General features: G+C 34.1%; 1 pseudogene; it reads left to right on the top strand.

Annotated features, from left to right (window-relative positions):
* The first annotated feature begins 1680 nt into the window (after nt 1–1680).
* Nucleotides 1681–11916, top strand: LOC107876501 (annotated as a pseudogene).
* Nucleotides 11917–27701: the final 15785 nt, after the last annotated feature.

Below are 27701 nucleotides of genomic sequence, written 5' to 3'. Positions count from 1 at the left end.
ATCCTAGAAATAGGGATGCCTTGATCGAGGTTGTGGTTGCTAATTGTTGAACACATCAATTAGGTATTCGAAAGGAACAATGGGTAAAATTTTGGTGTTTTGTTGAAAGACTAGCATCAAAATCTATAACCAAGCCTACCCATAATTGACTTACTAAATCAATGTTGATGACTAACTCCCACATGTCACTCCCTTAGTAATGACTAATCCCAAGATCCGTGCAAAATTGTTAAAACTCTAATTATTCATAGCCCCAAATTTATACTAGAAAATTCTAAAAAAAAACCTTAGTGTTGGAACTCACGTCCCCCATTTTATCTTTTTGTACCATTGTTTGAATTTAACTTATAACTATCATTACAAATTACTTTGTTTGCCACTCACATTATTCCTTGTGGATTCGACCCCGACTCAAAAGTTGGGTAAATATATTGATGACGACTGTCTTGCACTCAAATTGACGTGTAAGTTAAGCCTTATCAGTGTTCTCCCACTAGTCACGCTTATAGGGCTTATAATAAAAGAGCCTTATGAGTTGAAAAATCTATGAATATTGTATTTGATGAATCTAATCACCCTCGTATGAGTTTGAAAATTGATGAAGAATATGTGAGTGATCTACAATCTAGAGCCAATGCTAGCACGACCTCTAATCCATCATAAGACAATTCGACTATACCCCCTCAAGAGTCGACTCCAACAGTAGAAATAGTCAAACCAACTATTCCAAGAGAATTAAAACACGATGCTAGCTATCCAAATAAATTTATCAGTAATAATCCAGATGATAGGATGCAAATAAGAGCATCATTGAGAAAGTAAGCATTTCTTGACCTTTTATCTCAAATTGAACCAAAGAAGACCGATGAGGCCCTTAAATATGAACCATGGGCTAAAGCAATGAAGGAAGAATTGGAATAGTTTGAATGAAATCAAGTTTGGACTCAGGTTGATAGACCCAAGAATTGCTCAATAATTGGAACTAGATGGGTCTACAGTAACAAATTGAATGAAGAAGGTAAGGTTATCAGAAACAAAGCCAAACTTGTAGCTCAAGGCTACTCCCAACTAGAAGGTATTGATTATGATAAAACCTTTCCTCTTTTGGCAAGGTTAACTTCTATTCGAATTTTATTAGTTTTTGCTGCTTTCAAATATTCTAAGTTATATCAAATGAATGCCAAAAGCACCTTCTTAAATGGTTTCATTCATGCGAAAGTTTTTGTAAAACAACCCATCTTATCTTATCCAACCCATCTTAAATGGTTTGAAAATCCATCTTATCTAAATCATGTTTTAAATTGTCAAAAACACTCTACACTCTCAAAGAAAATCCAAAGGCTTAGTATGAGAGATTGAGTACTTTCTTACTAAATAACAATTTTCAAAGAGGTAAAATTGATATAACCTTGTTCATAAACAAACTTGATTCAAATATTCTTATTGTGCAAATTTACGTTGATGATATCATTTATAGTAGTCCTAACATCTCTCTTTGTGAGAATTTTGACAATTTGATGAAAGGAAAATTTGAAATGAGTTTTTTGGGAGAGCTCATATTCTTCTTGGGATTACAAATTAAACAAACTTCCAAAGGTAACTTAATCAGTCAAGCTAAGTACACAAAGGAAGTCATAAAGAAATACGGTATGAAAAAAGAAAAAGGCCTATAAAACCCCGATGAGTACATCCACAAGTCGTGATTCAGAATCATCTGGAAAGGATGTTGATGGAAGGATGTATAGGGGAGTGATTGGATCACTAATCTATTTGACAACCAGTAGACCAGACATCATGTTCAGTGTATGTAAGTGTGCCAGGTTCCAGTCGACTCCCAAAGAGTCTCATCTGGCTTCCGTTAAAAGGATCATTCGATACCTCATAGGAACTCAAGACACTGGACTATGGTACCATTGTTCTTCCCATTTCTATTTAATTGGATATTCAGACACTGACTTTATAGGTGATAAAAGTGATAGAAAAAGCACTTGTGGAACATGTCAAATTCTTGGTGATGTCCTGATCTCATGGCACAACAAGAAGCAAAATTTAGTTGTTCTTTCAACAACTGAAGCCAAATACATAGCTGTTGGAAGTTGGGGTACTCAAATTTTATGGATTATGCATCAACTACTTGATTTTAATTTGTCTATGAATCTATTCCCATATTATGTCATAACACCAGCTCTATTATTTTATCTAAATATATTATGTATTATTCCAAGGACAAACACATTGATATTAAGCATTATTTTATTCGAGATCATGTAGAAAATGATGATATTTTGTTGACATTTGTTTACTCTGAAAATCAACTGGCAGATATTTTTATAAACCCCTGTTAGAAGAAAGATTTTGTTACCTTAGAAAAAGACGTAGAATTCTCAATATTAATGAATTATGTGTTTTATTATTGGACAAAAAATTTGTTTACATATTCTGATTTCCTCATCAGTATTTAACCAAAAAATTGGTTTTCAAAAGAGGGTCTTGTCCCTTGCTTTTTGTTGGGTTGGAAAATGTTTTTAATACACTATCTGCCACACTATTTATTTCATCTTGTACTTGTTAGTTAATAGATTAAATCTCTATTATCTGTCTACTGCTCTTTTCGCTACTCTGTGGTTCTTTTGATTATGCCAAAAGAAGGAGAAAGACAGGAAATTAGAAGTGCCTACAAGTCAGGGAGAGCAAACCGACTATAGTGAAAGACGGGGATGTCAACTAATGTTTATGCTTGTTTGTCATTATAAAAAATGGGGAGATTATTCGTCTTCTATATTTATGTTTTATGTTTTAATAATGACAAACTAATAAGTAAACTTTTTAGGATATTGAAGATCCCTAATAATGTAAGGATATCTCACACAAAGGACATTGGAGATCTCAAATCATTGGAGGATATGTCGCACAAGGAAAGGAAGATTCTCTCAAAGAATATCGTGCTAAATATGGAGCCACATCAAAGATATTGAAAATCCCTAATGATGGAAGGATATCTCACACAAAGTACACTGAAGATCTTAAATAATAGGAGGATATCTCGCACAAGGAAAGAAAATTCTCTCAAAGAATATCCTGCTAAATATAAATCCACATCAAAAGTAGGATATCGCTTGACAAGGCAACAAAAATCATATCAACTAAAGATCCAAATAGACAAGGCAATTGGATGCACCTTACAACAAGATCAAAGGATAAGTAAGATCTCACTACTTATATTGACATATCTAGTATGGACATATATAGACGTGAGAAAGAAAAATTGCACCAAGTATGGACATATCTTATATGGACATACCATAAAGTTCAAACTTCCCCAATCAAGGAATCAACTCAAATCCTTGATTGAGAAGAAATCTATTAGGTTTCTTTATGAAGAAAAAAAAATATACAACAGAAGACTATAAAGTCCCAAACAGAAGAAAGAAGACACTACACAACTTCAAAGAAGAATATCAAAGTGTCTTAATCTTAGTCTCACAAGGCTTTGTAACTTTTAGTTTACAATTGTTATATAAAAAGTAGGATAGATTCAACTTCGTAATCTCAATTGAAGTTGTGTCACAAGATCTAAAGAGCATCGGCCCCTGTGTCACATGGGGACACAATGTCGAGAGATATTTAACGATTGGAGTGCTAGCATGTAACTCAAGGGTAAGGATAAAATAGTGTCATTATTTGACACCAAGTCAAACCATCATAAGCCACCACATTTTTACATATAGACATGCAAATACATATGGATACATCACGTGTCAAAAAATAACAAGGCCTTAGCATGCATTTCAAAGCACTTAAACACGAACCATGAAGTGGAGGACTCTAACCTTCCACCACTTAGGTTATATCGAGCAAGAGAACTTTAACCTCAAGCCATCTTTTAGTGGACTCTAACCACAAGCCTTTTACTAGTCAAGTGGACTCTAACCACTAGCCATTTCATTACAAATATGGACTCAAACCACAAGCCATTTTATTACGCAAGGGGACTCTAACCACAAACCATTTCATTATACATATGGCCTCTGAACACAAATCATTGCATCCATTACTAGTCAACATTTGGAATCACTAGAAATTTGTATATTTCTAACTAAAAGTTTCAACCAAAAAAATCAGTCACAAAACTTTTGACTACTTCGGTCGGAAAACTAAATTTTATTTTTATATTTTACAAAATATTTTTCTGATACTATTTATGACAACAACAGTTAAATAATTTAGCGGTAAATTTGAAAAATATATATTCCGACTACTGTAGTCGATCAGGTCATATAAAAATTATCAATATTATTATGACCAAATATTTTGATCATTTCGGTCGGAATACTTTCGATAGATGTAGTCGGAAGGATCATCAATAATTAATTAAATATGTTATTAAATATCTTTCTGACCACTGTGGTAAAAAATGTAAATAAGTAAATAAATATATTACTATATATATAATCTAACTCTTATACAAAAATTAAATAATTAAATAATATATTATTAAATATATATATATCCGACCACTACTGTCAGAAATAGTAATAATCAAATAAATAAATGACTAAATATATAATCATATCCTTATACAAAAAATTAATCATTAATTAAATATATTATTAAACATATATCCGATTATTGTAGTCAAAAAAGTAAATAATTAAATATATTAAATATATTAAATATTTTTGACTGATGTAGTCGAAAAATTAAATAATTAAATATATTCAATTTGTACCCAACTGTAGTAATTGGAATATTATATTTAATTTATAAAATATAAATTAAGCTGCCCCCTCTCTCTCTAAAATAAACTAGGGTTCTCTTTGTCTAAGCTCCAATGAAGTAGCAATCATCCTTTAATGTTGAACCTTAAAGCTCTATTGAACCTTTAAAGCTCCAATAACTTTAAACTAAGCACCGACTATAAATTGTCTCTGTCTTTCCTCAGCAACCAAGCGAAGGCGTTGAGTTGGTTTAGTTCATCGACCAACTAAAAATTGATGGCAGTGGTGGCTGTAAAGTAAATTCTCAATGAGGGTGAGTTGGTTGCGACATCGACAAAAACAGGTAGTGTATTTCTTCTATATTTACTTTAAAAAAAGTAGATTTGGTGAAATCTTTAGTATTGAGAGTTAAAACCTGATTGTATGGCATATGTTTTGATGTGTGATGATATGCTCCACATGGTTTATTTTCTTTAATAATTTGTTACGTCTTTGTAGTATTCATGGTTTAGCTATTTTTTTTTCATTTTCTTACTGGCTTGAGTTTTGATGTAGTTTTCTAGGTGAATGGAGTTCAATGATGTGCTTGAATGGATTGTTTGAACAATTAATTCTGAATAAGTCCTTGAGCAAAGGCTTTTCTAAGGACTTTCTTGACTTACAATATCAAAATATAAACTATTGAAGAGGGGATGAAGCTAGTGTTTGTCCTTTACCTCAAAATCAAGACTAGAAAAAGAAGAATACCTTAGTTATCTATTTTTAATTTTAAAAGTTCAGTGCCACATTATTACGTAAGTGTTAATGTCTATTTGGCTTGATTCTTCTTATTTTTCAATATAATTGATAAATTTGGTGCCATAAGATATTGTGATTTACCTTTCAAGACCTTTGGTCAGGAAGTCTGAAGCTCCAAATTGACTTCAGCCTAGGAGCAGCCACATCAACCATAACAGTTGTGAAAAGATAGCATAAATACAAGATTAATTCAGCTCAATTACTTTACTAAGATACATATCCCAAAAAGAAAAGAGTCATATTCTTATGCTTCAATAATATATCTCAAGCAGGAAAGGCTGCAGAACAAACAGTAAATAAAAACCAATCTATAATTAATCAATATTATTTTCATATACTTTCAGATTAGAGGACATAATATCCATATTGCTAGAGCCTGAGTTATAAGTCGACAAATAAATAAAAGGCTATTAAGGGAAAAAATAGGAGCACATCATGCAAGGAGTAAATTATAGTACTCACGTTGGAGTTTATTTCTACTTTAATGACTATTGTAACATTCTTGTTCTTCAACTGAGTGTTAACATTAACCAAAAATAGATCACCTTTTTTTGATCCTGATGAAGTAATAGCCTGTAGAAGGACATGGAGGATTATCATAAAGAACAATCCTAACATCTTGTCACTAAGAACATCACCTGAAATTGGTAGTTTATTTCTTCTAAATTTACTTTAAAAAACTAAAAATGTTAAAGAGGTGATTATTTAGTTTTTTAATTTTTGTACATCAATTATGAGCTGTATTTTGATGTTTGGTGATTTTTAAGACTAAACATAGGTTTTGCCTTCCATGGTTAATTAACAATTCCTTTCTATGGTCCTTCCATGGTTAATCTGAGATTTATTAGTTCATCGATCTTGGTGTTAGTGTTAATATGGTCACTCTATTCTTTATATGATGTTAATCGCAATTTAGTTAAATTGAAGGTGGTTTAAAAGGTGATTTCAACATCTTCTAATTTTAGGATTTTTTGGCCCAGTATGCCTTCGTTGAAATACTTCTTCTTGGTGGTAAATGCTTTTGTATCATTTGTCATTAACAAAAGTAGAATTATTTATGAAGTGAGTATTTGGTTAAATAGATTGGGTATTGGTTTTATAAAGGTTAAGCTATGAATGTACTTTCTAAGTTACTTGATATTTATCTATCATCAAGACTCTTTGCAGTCCCATTAAGTTATTTGTTATTCCTTGGTGTTTGGTTCCCCTCAACAAGATGTGGAATTGTTTTCTCATGTTTTTAGGATGTGGTTTTACTCTATTGTGATTATGTTCTTCGATAATATCTCAGTTTTAGCTCTTACATAAGCCATTGAGTAGAAGCATAGCTTTTGAAGTTGAAATTAGTTTTCGTATCTAATATTAGTAAAGTCTTGTTGGATCAACTTCTGAATTTTGTCATTTTAAATAATGCATTTAGAGTTATGATAGATTTTGGTGTGTGGAGGTTTACATTTAAATGGTATAAGTTCAGACAATTGAAGCAAGTAGTTCAGCTTTAGCATTAAGATTATAGCTACGGATTGTGGAACTACAAGGCTTACATATCAATAGGATAAGTACCAAAATAGATGTTTAATTGATTTCCAGTGTTAACTTGAGTGTATATAGATGAACAACAACGCACCTAGTGAAATCCCATAAGTGAGGTTTGGGAAAGGGTAGAGTCTACACAGACTTAACACACTTACATGCTTTTCTTAGTTCTGCTGATGCTTTAGTTGCTTCATATATTTGAACTTGCTTCTAGATAAACATAAGATTTTTTTTGTTACTAGCACCTTTCTTACTTATCGGCAGTGCATTTGAATTGTTATTTCATATTACTTTGTTTGATGTTGGCTAACACTAAACAGGTTATATGAGATGAAATTCAAAATTAGCCCAATCTTGAAAATGTGAAATAGAAAATTGCTGGAAACTGAGTCTTCTTCAGTAAGAGGCACTCTTATTAAACTTTCAGTTGTCATTCTTTATAGCTGAATTCAAAGAGTTTTGAGTTTTGGTATTTCTTCTTTCTTCTTATTGGTTTCAACACTTTTAAGAGTATTTAGATTATCAAAATCATCTTGTGAGGAATTATAGAGAAAGTATAGAAAAAAATTAAAAGTGATAAACATTTAGAAAACTGGGAAAGTTCAGCCAGTCGTAGTCAAGAGATTAGTGATGCAGATATGCATGTTATACTATAACTACTGTTGGTGTTTTTTCTCCTATTATTGATTTGATTCTCTTGCTTTTATTTCTCTTATTTATTGTTATTGTTGTGGTTTTGGTGTAGATGAAAAATGAAGACCGTACATGGATGTACAATAGAACTTATCTTAACCGTGTGGGATTGAGGGAGGAATATGTAGATGGGGTAGTTAGATTTATTGCAAAAGCAATAACTCTAGATGATTTTCTTACTGAATGGATAATTAAGTGTTCTTGTTGGAAAGGCAAATGTAGCAAGTTATTGAGTCCAGATGTTATTACATTTCATCTTTATAAGAAGGGATTTATGTTGAATTATATTGTATGGACAACTCATGGAGAGAGTAGTGTTGCTAATAATTTTTCTTTTCAGAATTTTATTGAAAGTCGAATAAGATAGTATAATGTTGAAAGTTCTCAATATAGTGGGATCGTCAGAGATGCTTTTGGAACACAATCAGGGGCTCAAAATGAACCTAATGATGAGGCCAAACACTTTTATGAACAGTTAAAGGAAGGTAGTCATCCATTGTATAAAGGATCAATGCATTCTAAGTTATAAGTTGCAGTTCGGTTACTATGTATTAATTCAAATTATTCTCTTTCTCAAGAGGGCATGAATTTTATCATTGGACTTATGAATGAACTTAACAAATATAAACTTAACTTACCCAAAGATTTCTACACAACAAAGAAGTTGATTTCTAAATTAGGTCTTTCATCAGAGAGGATTCACTATTGCGAGAAAGATTGCATGTTATTTTATAAGAAAGATGCAAATTTAGAATATTGCAAATTTTTAACCAGCCTCGTTATAAGAAAGAGACACATGCCAAAGGAAAGAAGGTTTTGGTTAAGTCAATGCATTAATTACCCCTTATACCACAGTTAAAGAGGTTGTATGCATAAATGAGCTCTGCCCCTCACATGAGATGGCACTATGAAAATAAAAGACCACCTGGTGTTTTATGTCATGGAGAATAATGGAAGGATTTTGATAGTATATATCTGAATTTTGCTAGTGAACCAAGAAATATTAGGTTGGGATTATCTACTGACGGATTCACTCTCTTTTCTGTCTCAGCTACACTATATTTATATTGGCAAGTGTTTGTGACTCCTTATAATATCCTGCCTGAATTGTGTATGAGAAGTCCGTATATATTTCTAACTTGCATTATTCCAGGTCCTTACAATCCTAAAGTTTTGATTGATGTATATCTGCAATCATTGATTGATGAGTTGAACTTCATGTTTTGTTTCAATAGATTGTAATTAAATATTAGCTGCTGATTTTAGAGGTCAAAGGTTCCTATTTTCTGGTAATTCAATGTTCTTACTGAGTGAAGTAATTTATGCAAGTTTCTTACTCTAGAGTATATTTGTGTTTTCTGTTTTGTTCAATTTGGTCTTTTTTTTTCTAGGTTGTTAATAAAGAAAATCAGTGGCATCAAAAGGTCATGGTAATGGACGACGTAAGAAAGGTAAGAAGGACATGATAATCTTCCTGCAGGTCAGTATACACCACCACCACCACCACCTATTACCACAACTCTTCAACCAGCTACTACAAATGTTCTTCCTCCTCCAATGTCAACTATTTCACGAACAAATCCTTTTTCATGCCTCCACCATCTAACCAATTCCACACCTCTTCTTTCCATAATAGTCTGCATAGTATCTCCTCATCTGTACCTTCGACATCATCCATACCTAGCCTTTCTAGATTGAGAATTGGAGGTCCTAGAACATTAACATCGCCATCCATTGATAGTGCTATAGTGTCTAATGATAGAGGAGCTGTTTCCCAGAATCTGAAATTTAAAAAGATAGTAGAATATGACAGGAACCGGAGGTTAATTATCATCTCTGGTGGTAATGCATAAGTAGCCCTTATGTTTTCCTTAATTTTTAAATTTTTTGAAAGCTAAGATGATTTAATATAATTTTACTGTAGGTTCAATCCCGCTTATAGCGTCGGTCATATGGTTATAAAAGAAATTAAACCATTTTGCATGGAGCTTTGGTGTAATTGGAATAAGATTCGACTCCACATCAGAAATCTTATGTGCAAACAATTTACGATATAATCAAATTCAAAGTATTTACCATTTTAGTATGCTATCAATGATGAATTTACCTTTGTATCCATCAACTCATTTTATGACTTTATATTAAACTATTTAGCAAACAAATTGTGCATGGAAGTCTTGTCATGAAAATGAAATACAAGTCATTTTTAAGTTGAAAGCAGCTCTATGGATCAAAGAACACTTGTATGAGGCTTGGAAGAACTTGAAAAATCCTGGTTGGCTGAGAGATGATGTGTAGGTCAAGTTCTTGGAAAAATGGATACTCCTGAATATAAGGGGAGGAGGGAATGGGCAAAGACAAATAGAGCTTCTGAAATGGGTGGCTCATTGCACACTGGAGGTTCAATGGGTTTCGCTACTCACTGATGAAGACTAGTAATATTAGCTTAAATTATTAACATCTATGCTAGCGATTCTATGTTGCTGTATAATCTTTTTGTTTCTTGGAACGTGAGGGAGTAATTTTTACCCTAAACTGCTGACTGGTCATGTTTCTTTCATGACTGCTGGATATTTCCCCTATGCCTTGAGCATGAGAATTATTAGCCACTGAAGTGTTTACTCCACTCTGTCTGTTCGCAATATTCCCTGATTCAGTGACACCAATTGAATGTGGTGCAAAACAATTTCCTGCAAACCTTGTCTATATTTCACCATTTTCACCAACACCTTACTTAATACACTGTCCTGCACCTTGGAGGAGCAGAATTTCCATCAGATAAACGCTGGATTTGTATATGGCGAGAGTGTTATGAAAAAGTATTGGTATCTTTGGTTAGTCGTAGTGTTTTCCCTGGTTTAGTGTAACTCTTGGGAGACAACTTGAGGCTGGTTTAGTACAAGAGTGCTTGAATTGCGATTAAGATTATTAATTGTTGGTGGGCTTCTTTTTGCTAGCATTGTTGTTATACGCTTTGGATTCATTATCTGTAGATATGCTAATTACTATCTTTTATAGTGACAGAGGATAACTCTACTTTACTAGTATGTCCTTATAATATGCAAATGGATGAGGCTGATGAGTTTACTCACTATCTATGTCGCTCCATAAAGAGGAGACAAACTAATTAGTCTTGGTTTAATCCTCACTGTCTATGTTGCTCCATAAACTTGAACCATATTCTAAAAAAATTCATAGTATTCTTGAAAACCAATAGAAAGATAAAAGAGTAAAAAAGAGTGATTAACCGGTAAGTAGAATTGAAGAGAAATGAATGTGAGGGTGGAATTTTGGAAAAATAAACTGATTTATTCATCACTTTCTAACTCATATACTATAGCCCTGTAAGTACTCAAAGTGAATAAATAGTGAAGCTACATTCTGCAAGTTAGCAATGAGTATAGCGTATTCCTTTCTCCATCCCATTTTGAACAATTCCTAGATCTAGCTAGACATAATTAATTCATTTCAAATTATCCTCCATTTCAAGTTATACAATTTCCCTTTATATTCTATCATTTATCTTTCATCTTTATCTCACACTCCACCTGAAAAAATGAAATTTCACCCTAAGAGAAGCTGATATTTATCAACTCAATCTCTCAGGTCCACGCCAACTTCTCAACTTCTCCATTCCACTCACATTCGTATCAAAGAATCTGAATAAAAAATTTGGAATTTACTACGATGAATTGCAAGTGTATGCTTCTTATAAAGGACAACAGATTACTCTTTATACTTCTCTTACTCCATTTTATCAAGGCCATGAAGATAGTAAATTTGTCTGCTTTGTTGATTGGGAATGGATTTCCAGTTGATCCTTATTTTGGTTATGAGGTGCAACGTGACCAAAGTATTGGAAAATTGATAATGAATTTTAAAGGAAGTGGTAGGTTATGATGGAAAGTTGGAACTTGGGTTTCTGGGAGGTATAGGTTTAATGTAGATTGTGTTGCTGTTATGCCTTTTGGGCCTTCGTTGCCATCTGGTCCACTTAGTTTTAGACAAGGAGCTCAATGTTCTACTACTATTTGAAGTTAAAGTTAAATATTACTACAAGGAATATGCCATTCCTCAAATAGGGAGTGTATGTTTCCTTCTTTTACTTTCATATTTTGTTAGGTTATTGTAAATTATCTTTTGATAAATGGCATTTTAGTACGCTAAGCTCAAGTTATATGTAGGGTTTGTGAAGGGAAAAATTAATCACGTCAGATTTCTATTGTACGCAATCTTACCTTCATTTCTCAAAGAAACTGTTTCTGCAACTTCTATCATTGTGTAGGCTCCTGCTCATAATAAGTTAATTGTTAACTTCAGGCTAATATTTTGTGAATAAAGACTAAGTGCGAGCTTAATTAGGATAATCAAAACCGAAATGGATAGATATGTTGTTGGAGTCCCACATTGGTGGGTTAAAGGGTCCTTGGTCTCCTTATATGGTCTTGGACAATCCTACCCTCATGAGCTAGTTTTTGGGGTGTGAGTTAGGCCCAAGACCAATTTTAACATGGTATCAAAGTCAGGCACATTCCAAATATTTGTTCACCGATGGTGGGCCCCCATATATATTGTCCACGCTACAGTTAGCCTGGGCGTGCGGGGAAGTGTTAAGTATCCCACATCGGAAGAGGAAAGGGTCCTTGGTCTCCTTATAAGGCTTGGGCAATCCTCCTCCTCATGAGCTAGCTTTTGGGGTGTGAGTTAGGCCCAAGACCAATTTTCACATATGTTGTAGTTCAATCTCATCTTGAAATTCTCTTGATCTTTTATGTAGTCCTTTGATTGTGCGTGCTTTTATCCTTTTATTATTTTAGGAGTAAATCGTGTCGATGGAAAAGATAATGAAATTTGTAGTGAAAGAGGCAAGTGGATCATAGTTAATATTTAATCCATTTCAAGTAATATATCCTCCATTTCACATCTGTAATAAGACATGCACTCTCAAAATTATCTTCATAATCTCCTTGTTGTATACAGATAGATTACTTTAAAAGCCACTTATCGACCCTCACTTGTTTGGGATTGAGATTTACATGTTTGTAATTTTTGTATAGTGAAATTACATGTTCCCATTAACCCCCATTCATAGATAACACCAAGTGTGTTAACCTTAGCTTCAACAGGAACTAAATTCATGACCCATGCAGGACATCAACCAAACTAGCTGCAACAAGTATACTTTTCAATTTGTACAGTTCCCATTATTTTGTCCTAGGTGAGACTAAGTACTCACAGCTCACTAGATTGCGGTGGAGAATGATGGGAATTCCAAGATGAAGGTGACAGCAGTTTCCTAGTCATTGAACACCTTCAACTAGACCTGCTTGTTGTCTCCCCTTTCTAACTTATTCTTCTGACATGAGTGGAATGAAGAAGCAAAAATAACTCGAAATAAACTAACAGATGGTAGCACATATAATTGTGATTAAATTTTCACATTCTTTGCTCTACTGCACAAGACATAATGCTAAAGAAGCTGGTATATTATCTATTTTATCAACACTCACTAATGACAAACTAGACTGCTAGTGTACTGGATCATCCCTATGAGTTTCATGCTAAGCTTCTGTTAGTTTGTACTGGTCAGTGTTTACATCAATTCTGTATTTGGACAGTTGAAGTTATTTCCATGCATGTTAATAAGGATAAAACCTGATGAATGGTGCAGAGAGTTTTTGTGTCTATGATTTGCTTTTGTCTTTCAATTCATATCCACTTTATGGAAAGTAATTATGCAGAACTTATACATGGTGGCTTCAAATTGATCTTACATATCAATTTTGCTTTCAGAGTTTATTTCTCTCTTTTCTAAAAATTTGTAGGAATACTTAAATGGGGGAAAAGAGCTAACTTTTTTGAGGTCTTCAAAGAAACGCATAAGAAGAAAAAGAAGGACGGTACAGGAGAAGATTGGGTCGAAACGTGTGCTAAGGATGCATATGTAAGATAATAACTTTTACATACATTGTTTTATTATTACTCAACTTAGCTTGTTTACATACTGCCAACTAATTTTTTTTTCAGGAAGGATTTCAAAAATGCATTGAAAATTGGCGTCAAACCCAACCTACTTCAGAGGATGGTACCATGGTCCAACCATCACCGGTTGATATGACTAACATATGTAAAGCTATGGTAGGTGGTTCAAAAAAAAGGAAGAACCTACAGGTGTGGGTTTCTCCAATCTTCTAGTAGTTCTTCGTTGTTTCCCAATCCCTCTTCTACTTTGCAAACTATGGAAGAAATTGAAGCGATGAGAAAACAAATTGTAGAGTTGACGCAACAATGTGCAGCTAATGATGCTAAGTTTGCTAAATTTGAGGAGTTGGCCAAGAAGCACATGCCTCAAGTATTTCATGATGGGGAAGAGAGTGAACCTGATGATAATTAGATTGTAGTTGTTGTTCTTGTTTTTGGTTGTGACATTTAGATGTTTAAACTATTTGACTCGATGTTTGTTTTGGATGTTTTAAAGTGGTTGAATTTTTAATTTTTTGTCGTGTTTGATCTTATTGTGAAAAATACATTAATTATTTTGTTTATAGTCCGAGAGTAGTCTAAGCTAATGAAAGAGCAGTGTTGCTGGCAAAATAAAATAAATTTAAATACTTTTCTGGAAAACAAATTAAGATTTTCGAAGACACCTACCAGAACTAAGATTGAACAATTTAATATACCGACCATAGTAATTGGAATAATTATTTTATTAAATAATTATTTTATTAGGTTCTGGCCACAGTAATAGAAAAGATTTCATGAGTGTATTTATTATTAAAATTCTGACTAAAGTAGTCGAGAGAATATTTATTAAATAAATATTTATTAAAGATTCAAATACAATACAAATAAAAATCATAATTATTAAATAATTATTTATTACATTTCCTACTACATTAGACAGAATAATTATTTTATTAGTTTCTGACCATAGTAATCAGAGATTTTATAAGTGTATTTATTTATTAAAATTCTGGCTAAAGTAGTCGGAACAGTAATTATTAAATAATTATTTATTAAAGTTTCAACTACAAGAGTCGAAATAATTATAATTATTAAATAATTAGTTATTACTTTTCCAGCTATTGTAGTCAAAATAATTATAATTATTAAATAATTATTTATTACATTTTTAACTACAGTAGTCGAAAGATTTATAATTAATAAATAATTATTTTAAATTATTTTATTAATCTTCCGACTACCATAGTCAAATTCTTTTCTTGATTTGGTCATTTTATAATTTACAATCTGTGACTACAATAGTCAGAAAATTCCGACTATTGTAGTTGAAAATATTTTTTCAACAAGCTATATTTCGACTACCTTAAAACAGTCAGAAAATTATCGAAAATACCTTGTTTTTTGACTACATTCTGACTACATCAGCTGTCAAAAAAAATACTAATATCTAGTATTGACTCTAACCCTTTGTCCATGCATTCACATCACACCATTCATATTTGGGGACTTTAACCCATTTAACCGATTTAAGACATCAAGGCCAAAAATCAACATTATACATGACCACACGATCTTCATGAATTATATATCAATTGATAGCTTTAATAGGTTAATAAATTAGTTCCAACTATCATTTTGTAACACCTCGAGATCCCATCCCGAGACGTCACACGGTGCTTATGGATTTGAAGGACCACAAGCTAACCCTTTTCTGATATCTGTACCTGTACACTACATAATATCTGAAAAATGTCGAAACTTGCCATAAGGTTCAACACATCTATACATACTCAAAACTGAAAACTGAATACTAATAGATCCGTCTGAAAAGCCTCTAACTATCTGAACTGTGGAGTTGATGGGACATGTCCCCAATTAACTCTGTCAACAGAAAAATAAACAAAGTCTGAAACAATTGTAGTAAACTGAGACTCATCCTCGAAAAAAGAGGACTCACTGCTACTGCTGCTGATTGGGACCAAACTGCTAAGGATAAACTGGATCCTGTGCCTCTGAACCTATGGTGTCAAATAAAACACATATCACAAATGCGTCAGTACAAAAATATACCGAGTATGTAGACGGGGTAGGCTAATACAAGGGTCCATGCATGCGCAATATCTAAACTTAATAATCATGAAAATACCGCATGAGAACACATACATGAATGCACAGAACATGAACACAATTATCGCAACTCTAGATACTGAAACTCATATATTACTTTACTACAGACTGAACTCACTACTGACACTAAGATACTAAATCACTGACTCATCTGATACTGATAACTGAGGATATGGATGTTCTTACATCAATGACTGAATTCTTTGACTTACTGCTTTCGTCTGACAGGATTAGAGATCAACTTTGCTAACAGATTATTCTGTATCTGAATCTAACGATAAGAATATTCAATAGGAATCTGATCCTATAATCAAGACTGTCTTGCGGCATATCACTTAATATGATATCAATCAACTGTATATGTGACCAAACCTATCTACCGGGATGGTCCATGAATCAATGGAACTATCTGAGTTCCTCATAAAGATAGATAACTGTATCTAACAGTCCTGATTTCTGAAGACTGATTCTAAAACTAAGACTAAATTTGAAACTAAAACTATGGGAAGTAGTCACTTAACCGACATGCCCCGGCCTACCACAGGTGGGGTCCAACCTGTGCCCTAGTTGGAAGGGTGTCATTACTGTACCACTAGTAAAGACAACTCTATGTGACCCTCATCTAGCAGGTCCTCAAATGAGAACGGTAGAGCCCTTATCTAGCAGGTCAAGCCACATCATCTATCCTCATCTAGCAAGTATGATGTCTCTCATCCACCCTCAACTAATAGGTGTGATGTCTTAACCTACACTGGCTATGTAGGTATGGAGCATAAGGATTGCTTCTAAGAATCACACCCTCTACTAGTAGGTGAGATCCCATTCTTGAGCTCGCTCGGTGCTAGTTTCTACTCCCAATTTAAAGACTCAGAACTGAATTCTCAACTAAACACTGGCTGAACTGAATTCTCAACTAAACACTGGCTGAACTGAATCTAACACTGATCATATTACTCAAAAGGTTTGACTGAGTTACGCTGAGATAACTTGTTTCCGTATCTGACGGAAAAGATATCGAATCATGGTATCTGACTGACGATGTAGCTTAAATGGATTACTCGAATTGCTTATAAGATTAGGATTGAATCAATTGAATACTATTAGAATTAAGCTGATTACAGGTCTGAGGCTAGGTTACTAGCGATACAGATATTACAGAGATAACTGAGATTAACGAGCTTTATTAAACTTCGCATTTGTCTGAGAAAACAGAGTTCTATAGTTTACTGAGTTTTGAGAATCATGGATCGATTGGAATTATCGAGAAACTGACACATGCTCTAGACAATAGCTCTATTTTCGGGTATAAATACCTCCAGGACTCAATAACATAAAAGTAAGACATAATCATTCTTCATCACAAATCATTCATGCATCATCACGGTTATCCATTCATCACTACCATCATTCATTCATGATTACAAGCATTCATTCATCATTAATCATTCATGTGTCATCACAATCGTTAAAAAATCACTTCAAGTAGTTGGGCATCATAACAAACTTTCCCTCTCAAGATCCTTAGGACATCGCATTAAGCATTTAGGAAACATAGACCTCTATTCATCATCACAACCGCAAAAGGGTCACTCCAAACCTTTAAGGTTCATCAATATTGGTTCACCATCATATACTAGCCTAGGGAAGACATGCTATTATATTATGCACCATTCAATGAGATCTTACATAAAGTACTTCATACCTATATCGGTCTTGTCATGTATTTGGATATCACTTGATTTGGGGGAAACTTCATACTAACACGTCACTATTTACTTGCTAACCACTTGACATATCTTAAAAGCTTAGCATATATCAAAGAGCACAAAATTGGGGAAATTTACAACTATCATATCTCGACTTGTTCACTAGGGTCTTTCAACAACCACAAGACACAACTGATTTTACACCTACTTGGGGATTTCATGCTATCTTGGCACATTTCACTCACTAAGGCATTTTATCAAACACTAGGCATGCATGGACTAGTTCACAAGTTGAGGTTTCCTATTCAACATACTATAGTGGCCCTTATGCTTCACCTAAGCTCTTTATCAAACCTATGGGGAACGTTCTTTACTTATTCAACCATTTTTACACCCAAAAGTCATGAACACATCACATGGAAAAACAACTTCTAGAGGGTCTATCACAAACATCATATGAATTTCACACACTAGGGTCAAAGTTCATAAATTTTGTAGGCAAACATAAATCAAAACTCAACAACACATTAAAAATCCATTTCAACTCATACAAATCATTAACAACTCATAAACATAATAATCTTTTAGTTTTAAAACGGGTTCTTGAGCTTCTTGGATGAAAGGGACCCAAGAATCAATATGTACATACCTTAACCTTTGAAATTGGATGAACTTTAGTGCTTGAAACTTTATCTATACTTGAAATAAATAAATTCTTGAATCCCACACTATGAGGAACTTGATTCTTGAAGAAACCTTGAAGATTTATGGATGATTTTTGGAAGATTAGGGTTCTTGATTGAAACCCTAGTTATACTCTTTTGAGAGAGTTAAAAAACAAAATGATTGAATTAGGGTTTGAATGAGGGTTACTCATATTTATAGAGGCTCAAAAAGGGTAGAAAATGACCAAAATACCCTTGCAAAAACTCCCTTGAATTGCTGCAAAAATATACTTGACACCATCCGTGACAGGCCATCAGGTCCATGATAGGCCGTCACGAATGATCGTCACAAAAGGGGTTTAAATTTTGATGTTCTGCCCAGGGCTGACAAAATCATCAGAAATATCGTCAGACTGTGACGACATCGTCAAAAAGGTCATCAGAAACGTGATAGCCCGTCAGAAACGTCGTCACTGTTTTTCAGCTTGACATGCTGGAGTAAAATGGGCATAACTCTTTGCTCCGATATCGGATTTAGGAGAAATTGGTATCGTTGAAAAGATAACTCAAAGATCTTTCATTTGATATGTAGAAAGCCACCCAGTTATTCATATACAACGAGTTATGGTGGATTTAATTTGACCCAAATTTTGACGGTCACTAAAACTTGAACGATAGGAAAGTTTTCAACTCGTTCATGAGTTAGGGGACCTCTATGATCTTAATTTGTGCTCAAATAGATTCCCACACAATTCAGAGTATGTCATACTTGGGAGGATATTTCTGAAACATTTTGACTCAGATTTTCACTTTACCAAATACGCTTTAAGGCTCAAACTGGAAGAGGATTTTGCGAGGCGTTACACATTCAAGTCAAATTGTGTTCATCAAGACCTTTATCAAATCACTCATTAGCATTCTTACACCATGCCTTAGTTCAAACAAAATTTGATTTCATTTTAGGGACTCGAACCCCTTTTTAATAAATCAAACCACCAATGGAACCATTTAACTCATTACATGGTCAACAAGGCCCTTACAATATCATTTACCAATCATTCTTAATCATTAAACCATTTCCTTAGGTCAATCACCATTCACATGTAACTAGTTATTTCTGGTAGACATTTTCACGAATACTCTTAAGGGCATACTCTTACCATGACCAAACACCAAGTAAAAACCATCAATATTAGGGTTACTCTTGACTCATTTGTTAAATACCAATCAACTAGCACCAAAAACATGAATAGTCACAAGTCTAAACAAAAGAAAACATTACCCATAACTATACATCAAAACCCTCAAAATTTATTTCAAAAACAAACATTAAATATTCATAAACAATGTTTAAATAACATTATATTTTAGAAATAATAATAGGGAAAGAGTCACATGCCTTTTACAAGATGATTCACAAAAGGATTCTTGGCCTTCAAGTCTCTAGATGGCCTCTTTGATAAACCCTAGCCCCAATCTTTGTTGCAGGAGTTTTATATAGGATTTAGGAGTGTTTTGATCTTGTATATGTGAGTAATTAAGGTCCAAAAGATGTTATATGGTGAGGGTTTTAAGGGTTTAGTGGTGGGGAAATGTCTAAAAAGTCCTCAGCTAAAAACTATAAAACTGAACTCCGAGGACGGTACGACTCTATGTCACAATCGTACCCTAACTCATACCATAGGCTTTACCATGGACCCCTAATCTACCCAACATATGACCATACATAAATGACTTATATCCAAAGGTGTGAGTGGTACCAAGCAACCCGTACCCAAGTTAGTGACTACTAGATCAAGACTAACACTTCATACAACTAGGTTGTGTAAGACCCATACCCTCACATATGACTTGGGAGGTGCTAAATCGTATATTGGATAGTATATTATAAACCTAAACTAATCTCTATACGAGAGGGGAAGGTACTAGTTGTACCCTATCATGCAAATTGTATGCTCAATCCGTACCCAACCCGAACCTCATAACTTGGGAAATCTTCTAAAGATCCAAAACCAAGGTTTTTCACTGCCATTTCTCTAGAACTAATTGTCTGTAGAATATTTCTAACAAGTTCATCCCTGGAATTCAATGATCGAGCACCAAAATTAGCTTCTTCATGAATAAAAACCTTCATACATTGATTTTGAAGGCTGCTGTCTGAAGTTATAACTGTCATCCTTCAACTGCAACATCCATAAAAGTGAAAAGAATAAATCCAAGAATTGCCTGCGTATTTCATTCCACGTTGTTATTGAGCCTCGATAAAGTTCCCCCAACAATTGTGAAGCTTCTCTAGATAATGATAAGGGGAATAAACTCAACCTCAAAGCCTCCTGGTGTACCCTCAGAATATTATAGAAAGTGACGATCCTTATGAAATTATCAAGGTACAAATTTGCATCAACATTGGTTAAGCCTGAGAATACATCTCTTAGGTTCAACAACTGGATTATAGCACTAGTTACATCAAATTTTATATTCGGAGGTAGGGCAAGTGGAATAATGGCCCCTATCTTTGCAAGCTCAACATCGCCCACATCTTTCTCATCCTCATAGGGCAGTCAATACTGATAAGCTAGAAATAACTTAACTCTAACCTATTTGTCTCTATCTCTATCGAGGTCTGCTCTGTGATCTCCATCTTATCTCTGCCTAGCTAGCCCTGCCTGCTGAGCTAGATAACCTGCCTCATCTTTTTTTCTCTAGTTTCCAACATCTGCTAAAAACTGCTCAGTCTATCAATTGGAAATGTTCTGTGGGTTATCTAGAGGAAGAAGTACATTATTAGTGTCTCAAATCCCTACTGGAACACCATCACACACTGCTTCAATCATCCTGTATTTTGTGTGTAGTATTCTGTTAGGCTCTGAATAAATTTGGAGTATGGGATTGACTTGACTCATTGTATTAGGTATACAATGACGTACACCTCACTGATAAAAGAAACCCATAAACTTTAGCAACTTCAATCTACTTAGCACCGTACTCCCCGACAACGGCACCAAAATTTTGATCCATGCCTAAACAACACCTCCAAATAGAGGATAAAGCATTCGTAATCAGTATAGTAACCCAAATAAGGTTGGGATAGTACCCATAGGGACTACATGTGTTATATTTGTCTTTTTTTTGGAATCAACGGGCTAATACAGAAAGTATAGGGGGGGGGGGGGGGGGGGAGGGGTTTTTAGTCAAAAGTAACATTAAGTAACTTGTTGTTGTGTTTGGTTTAAATAAATGGGAGATTAAAACTAGTATTGTGTTCCCTTTTGTATCACAAATCCATAGGATTATTGTGCTCAACAGAACTAACTAGCTACCTTGCATGCAAAATCTGATAAGTTATGTACCATTAATTGTCTTGTGGACTCATTAGTGGATTTCACCCTTTACCTTTTGAGTGTCAGAGTGTCACTCTACTAATTCTTTTCCTAGATCCTAGTTAACTATCACCTTGTGGTCCCAAGTAATTAGATGAAACTAACTGTCTTAAAAAGATAGGACAAGTAAGCTTATTTTGCCAATTAACTCCAAATTACTGTTGTCATTATCTTTTACTAGTCCCTACTCTCCTTTTAGAGTGAATATGAATATCTAGGCATGATCCTAATGTTTAAAATCCCTAAGACAATGATTAAACTAAAGATAATATAATACATGCATGAGTACTGGTTTAGAAAAACTTCACACTTCACCTATTTCATTAATCTGACAAGTTTTCCACAACCCTAGCTAATGGTTTTCGCCACTTATGCGTGTGAAATAACCCATGGATTTCATAACTGAAAGAGGTAAAGTAGTATCAAAATAATCAATGTTCAAAACCCAAAGTTGAAAATTGAATTATGAACAAAAATCTCCAATACAAGAATTCCAAAGATCACAATATGTTATAGTTTGTAAATTAATATCAAAAGGCGTAACCTATACTAAAAAAACACATAAAGGGTATTTATAGTACACGAGAAACCCTAAAAAGCAAAGTCTGAAAAAAAGGAAAAATAGATTCGGTGGCCACTTACTTGGGCTACTTACGACCCGTTAGTCCTAATTATGGTTCACAAGTGGACCCAGGTAAGTACCAAAAAAATTTCATGCAACTTCACTCTCAGGATCTAGAAATCTGGCACTTACCTTAGCCACTTACAGTTTGTAAATAGAACTTATGGTCCTCAAGTTGACCCAGCTCAGTTCCAGAGTCTTCAAATTCCTTCAACCAAACCTTTGGACTTCAATATCTGGTACATGCTTTGGTCACATACGCCTAGTAAGTTCCATATACGCCAAAAATGCTCAAGTAGCCAAAAACCTTATTTTTCATCTTTTTCTTGAACTTAGCATCCAAAACCTAATTTTCTATGAAACATACAAAAAAAACATATTTTATCTAAAAAACAACTTAAAAATCATGCATATTTTCATATTTTTAACCATCAAAAGTGCTATAAATTAATAACACATCACCATCGTATCGGAGAAGAGAAGTCGTTATAGGTCCTACCTTTGCGAGATATTTAAGATGGAGGAAGTGTAAAAACTTAGTATGTTATGGATGTTAGATCAGATAAGGTACTATGGATTTACTTTGTATCCATTCATTTATATGTATTGCTTATCACCATTATATTATTTGGTGCTTATATCTATCAGCCTTATGAGGGTTGCACAGGTATAGGCAATAATATTTGTCAGCTAAGTGTTTAATGAACTATCCAAGCTAATACTAGTCCAATTAGGTATTGTTTTTTCAGACTAGCCAATTACTATATTATCGTTATTATGGTTAGTTTATGGCAGGTTGATTTTTGACTGGTACTGAGGTTGGAGGTACGATTCCTTTTTTTGTAAAATTACATTATGGATGGTTATCTCAGGGGTAGAAATTATGATTAAGGGTCCTAATTATACCAGAACTAACTTTACTACTATGTTATATAACCTTCTTTCACTCTTTCTTTAAATATTGGCTAGTGATATATAGTATTACACCTTAGTCTCTGATCACTATTATGATAGGATAGCTTATCATTATTTCCCCTTAGTATTATTGTGATTAGTTTCATAGATAATTGTCTATTGATTTTATTCTTGCTTTGCATATTATTTATGCTTGCATTAACTTTGGACCTCAATCGATTGATGCCGACTGAGTACTACGTGTTTGGTACTCATACTACACTTTTGTAGCCTACAGATCATAATATGAGTTCATGCCGTTATTATGTACATTCTGAGGATCAATAATAGATTAGAGATTCGGTGTGATTTCCTAGAATTTGAAGCACTGCTACTCTTTCTCTTATGGATTAGACTGGTCTGTATGTTGCATTTAGAGATGGCTTGTACTTATATTTACTTTACATTTCACTTCATACTCCTATTTTATTAGAAGATGTTGCATTCAAATGCACACACAAGTGCACGTGATTGTAAAAGTAATATAGTAACTTAGACAGTCAGATATCTTTCCCACGAGGACTAAGCAACTAGAAATTTAACCAACTTTTAGTTTTAGACTAGGAGGTATTAAGTGTTGTAAAGTATCGTGATGATTGTTAAATTATGAATAAAACTAGAAATTAATAAAAAATAAATAGCAATTTGTGACAATCGCAAAACAAGAAATGGTTGTAAACAGTAACAATGAGAATTCCAGGGTTGAGGCATATCTAACAATCATACAATTCTATCTTCTTCTTCTATTCTAGTTGGTTATCGGGTTAGTGATTCGCAAGGTTAATGGTACGATATTGATCTCTTGACCTCAAATCTTCTATCTATTTGCATATTACAACTACAGCTCCTACAGATATGCAATAATTCATCTAGATGCATACTGTTAAACCAAACAAGGCTCCTAGGTATATCCCTATCCTAGGTGCTAATTCACATCCTCTATTTAATGAAAGGATGATAACCTTGCTCCTTAATTTCTTTGTTCTATTCCAAAATTCTCCTCCCAAATTCATATATAAATATAGATTTATTCTATTGGTGGCCACTCATCAAAATAGTAAGCTCAAAATATTAAGAATAACCCATATGATAATACAACAAGAAACTTCGATAAAGAAGATAAAAGAGTAATCATGTTCTTGACCTCAACCCTAGAACAAAGGTGTTTAGCCACTCATGTTTTAATTCAACATAAAAAATAAGAAATTAATCATACCTAAAATTAATCTTGAAGTGAAGAAGTTCAAAAGAAATTCTAAGAACCCTAAAAGAGAGATACGCTGCTACTATGCTTTCCCAAAAGTGTTTTAATTTGTGTTCACATGTTCGTTATATAGCTGAAAAACTTAGCCTGCACCGGAATAAACAACAAGCTGCGCTGCTTATCACGTTAACGTAGCCAATGCGTTGCGTTGTTTATGACATTAAGACGGCCAAAGCATCGTATTGTCTGCCGCATTGAGGAGTGAAGTGATGCATCGCTATCTCGTCGACTCTTTGGAACTTCACTTTTGAATTTCGGCCAAGGCATGGTCTTTTTTTTCTATACTTGCTCCCGCTTTCTCCGCATGCTTTTTGACTCACAAAAAGTGCCTTTCTCATCAAGAATATACATTCCACCGCATCAGTCGCCACTTTCTTCATATCATGCACCCAATGTAGTTCAAATCCATTAGAAATTCACCCTGCATCACTAATCACAATTGTTAGATATGGAACACAATTATGGCTCAAACACAATAAGAATAGCATATTTTAGCTCTAGAAACAAGTGTGAATATGGGTGAATATTGGTGATTGGACATATATAAACACCCAAGATCACCACGCTCACTTTAAACCTTGTTCTTCCTCAAACAATCACAAACATAATAGTTAATGAAGCTTCACATCACAACCTAAGGGTTTTGCTTGCATTGGGCACTTACAATTTATAACAATGACTTTTCATTTCAAAACATGTCAAGAATACTTTTATGCATATGAACAAATTTTTTCAAACCTTATCATCTCAATGGTGACATCCGATTTGTTGGCAAACTTAATCAAATCACTCAATCAAACAACACAATAAGTAATCTGGAATTTCATCCACTTGTACTCTCACAACAAGAAAGTTCCCCCACACCACTCATATAACAACAACAAACCAGTGTATCCCCACACCACTCATAATTTTTCTATATTTCTCATGAGGGGAATATCGAAATTCAATCACTCATTCTCAACAAAAACATCATACATAATAGACAATGAAACATTAGCTTTCCCTTAGTGTACTACTTCACTAATAGTCGGATGTTGAAATGCAGGATCAATTAGGTCTTCTATGGTTGTAATGTAGGCTAAGGGATAGGTAGGAGCTATTTAGGAAATAGTGACTAATCTCCCTAAGCGGTTGAATACATGCCAATCTTCAATCAAAATCACTCTATCAACCCAATTTTCACCTAATTATCTTTACACATCATTTGTTTCACATCGATCTTATTAAGCACATTAACATAATCTATGATGGGAGTATTTTTTTTCATTTTATATCATGATTCAATTTCTAGCTCTTCTTCACACCCATTTACTACTACGCACCTCTATAATAGCCATCCTCAACTAAATCTATTCGCCTTGGTTGAGGTGCACAGTGTCTGAAATAGACCAAGGCCAAAACAGGTTCATTGTAACCCAACTAGGAAATCAAAATGACTAAACTTCCTTTAGAACAATTCTTTAACTCCCAACCACAACAATTTTGCACTAATAACTTATAATTTTGGGGATTCACTTTCACCTTTTTCTTACTTCAATTTCACACTCCTTACTCACTTATTTTTCAATACTAAAGCGCTTAAGAGCCTTGGATCAAATTGAGGTCTATAAAAGAAGGGATTGGTCTAAGTACATGGATAACAAAAAAATCAGGCTATAAGCTCAAAGGGTTTTACTAGGGACATGCATAAGGGTAGGTAAATAAAGTCTTTATAAATCGGCTAATAAAGAAATGCCTAAATCACTTCCTATACCCAACACCCTTTATTTAGCTCTATAAACACACCAGGCAAGTTCTAGACATTTCTATACATGTAGAATGCAAACAAACACTTACACACTCAGTGCATGCTAGGAATCAAGTTGGATCCTTAAGGTTCCAGATCTTGTTCTTTGTCAAATTCAACATTATTCAATAAATCATATTACACCTATTGAGATTTAGCATCTAAAATTTAACTCTTTCTTCCTTTTGTTTAAAAAAAAAATTTGTTTAATGTCACTATAAAAATGGCCTAACACGAAGCACTTCTCAAAAGTCGTGATTGGGTTTTCTCAATTCTCAACTTTTAAAGACTAACTCCCCTTAAGATGGTTGTCATTCATCTATCATAGGGGAGGGAAACTAACTATGGCAATTTATATTGCATCACCTTGAGGGAAAAAATAAGAATTACCATAGAGGGCAAAAAATTAAAACTTTAAACTAAATCAATACGCAAAAATTTCCTTAAGGGCAAATTACAGGATACTTTAAACTTACTAACTATTATAGACATAGTGTTTCGAATAGATAGAGTAACATCCAAACAAAAAAATAAAAACATCCTAAAGAAGAAATAAAGATAAAATTCTCTGACCCACATAAACATAAGAAAAAGAGAAGGAATGAGGATTCTACCACCCCAAACTTAAAAGGAAGAACTATCCCAGTGCTTGAAAAAATAAGGATAGTATGAAGTGGTGAGAGACTCCCTGATCACATGTCATCCACGTCATCCATGTCGGCATCAGAATCCCCAGCTCCCGAGTCTACATCATCACCAGCATTCTTCTCGTCTAACTCACTATCTGAATAACGCAACATCCATTTCTCATCTGTGGGAATATCATCCTCAGCAGACTTTATAAAATTGGTACATATCCTTAGCATGGACTGGGCATGAAGCCTGAGTAGATAGTCTGACTCTACAGATCGAATCTCCTGTTGGGTAGCAGGACGCCCACTAATCTACAACTACAACATCTAAAGCCCATACATCCAGGCAATGATCTCATCATTCCATGCCTTGCATTTGGGCATAATCAATGTAGTACCATAAGGTGCACTTCCCTTAGTACGGGACAAATCTAATGGTCTAGTGTTTACCGCTATTCTATAAATAAGGTCCTCCTTCTAAACACCATGCTCCTGCAGAAACTGTGTCAACAGTCCACCAAAACTATATCGATGAGTTCCCTGGACTTGTGCTTTCCTCATAGCAGAGAAGATAACCGCACCCACATTCACATCAACATCATCACGCATAAGGGAATAAATGCAACATACCCTATCACATGTCACTTCAGTCAAATGTGTCCTATGGATAAGGCAACCATAGATAATCTTGGCCCATAAGTAGGCCTCCCTATTCATGTGAGGAAAGGGTAGAGACATATGAGTGTTGTTCTCAGTATGACATTTCCATTCGGGTAGTCGCACAGATACTACATAATAAATGTCAAATATGTAAATAGGGTGGCTCAACATTTATCAGCTTCAGTGGCTTAGA

Source organism: Capsicum annuum, chromosome 7 (genome assembly GCF_002878395.1).
Source record: "Capsicum annuum cultivar UCD-10X-F1 chromosome 7, UCD10Xv1.1, whole genome shotgun sequence".
NCBI classification, from domain to species: Eukaryota; Viridiplantae; Streptophyta; class Magnoliopsida; order Solanales; family Solanaceae; genus Capsicum; species Capsicum annuum.
Note: the sequence above shows the minus strand (reverse complement) of the source record. Positions and strands in the feature narration are given on the sequence as shown.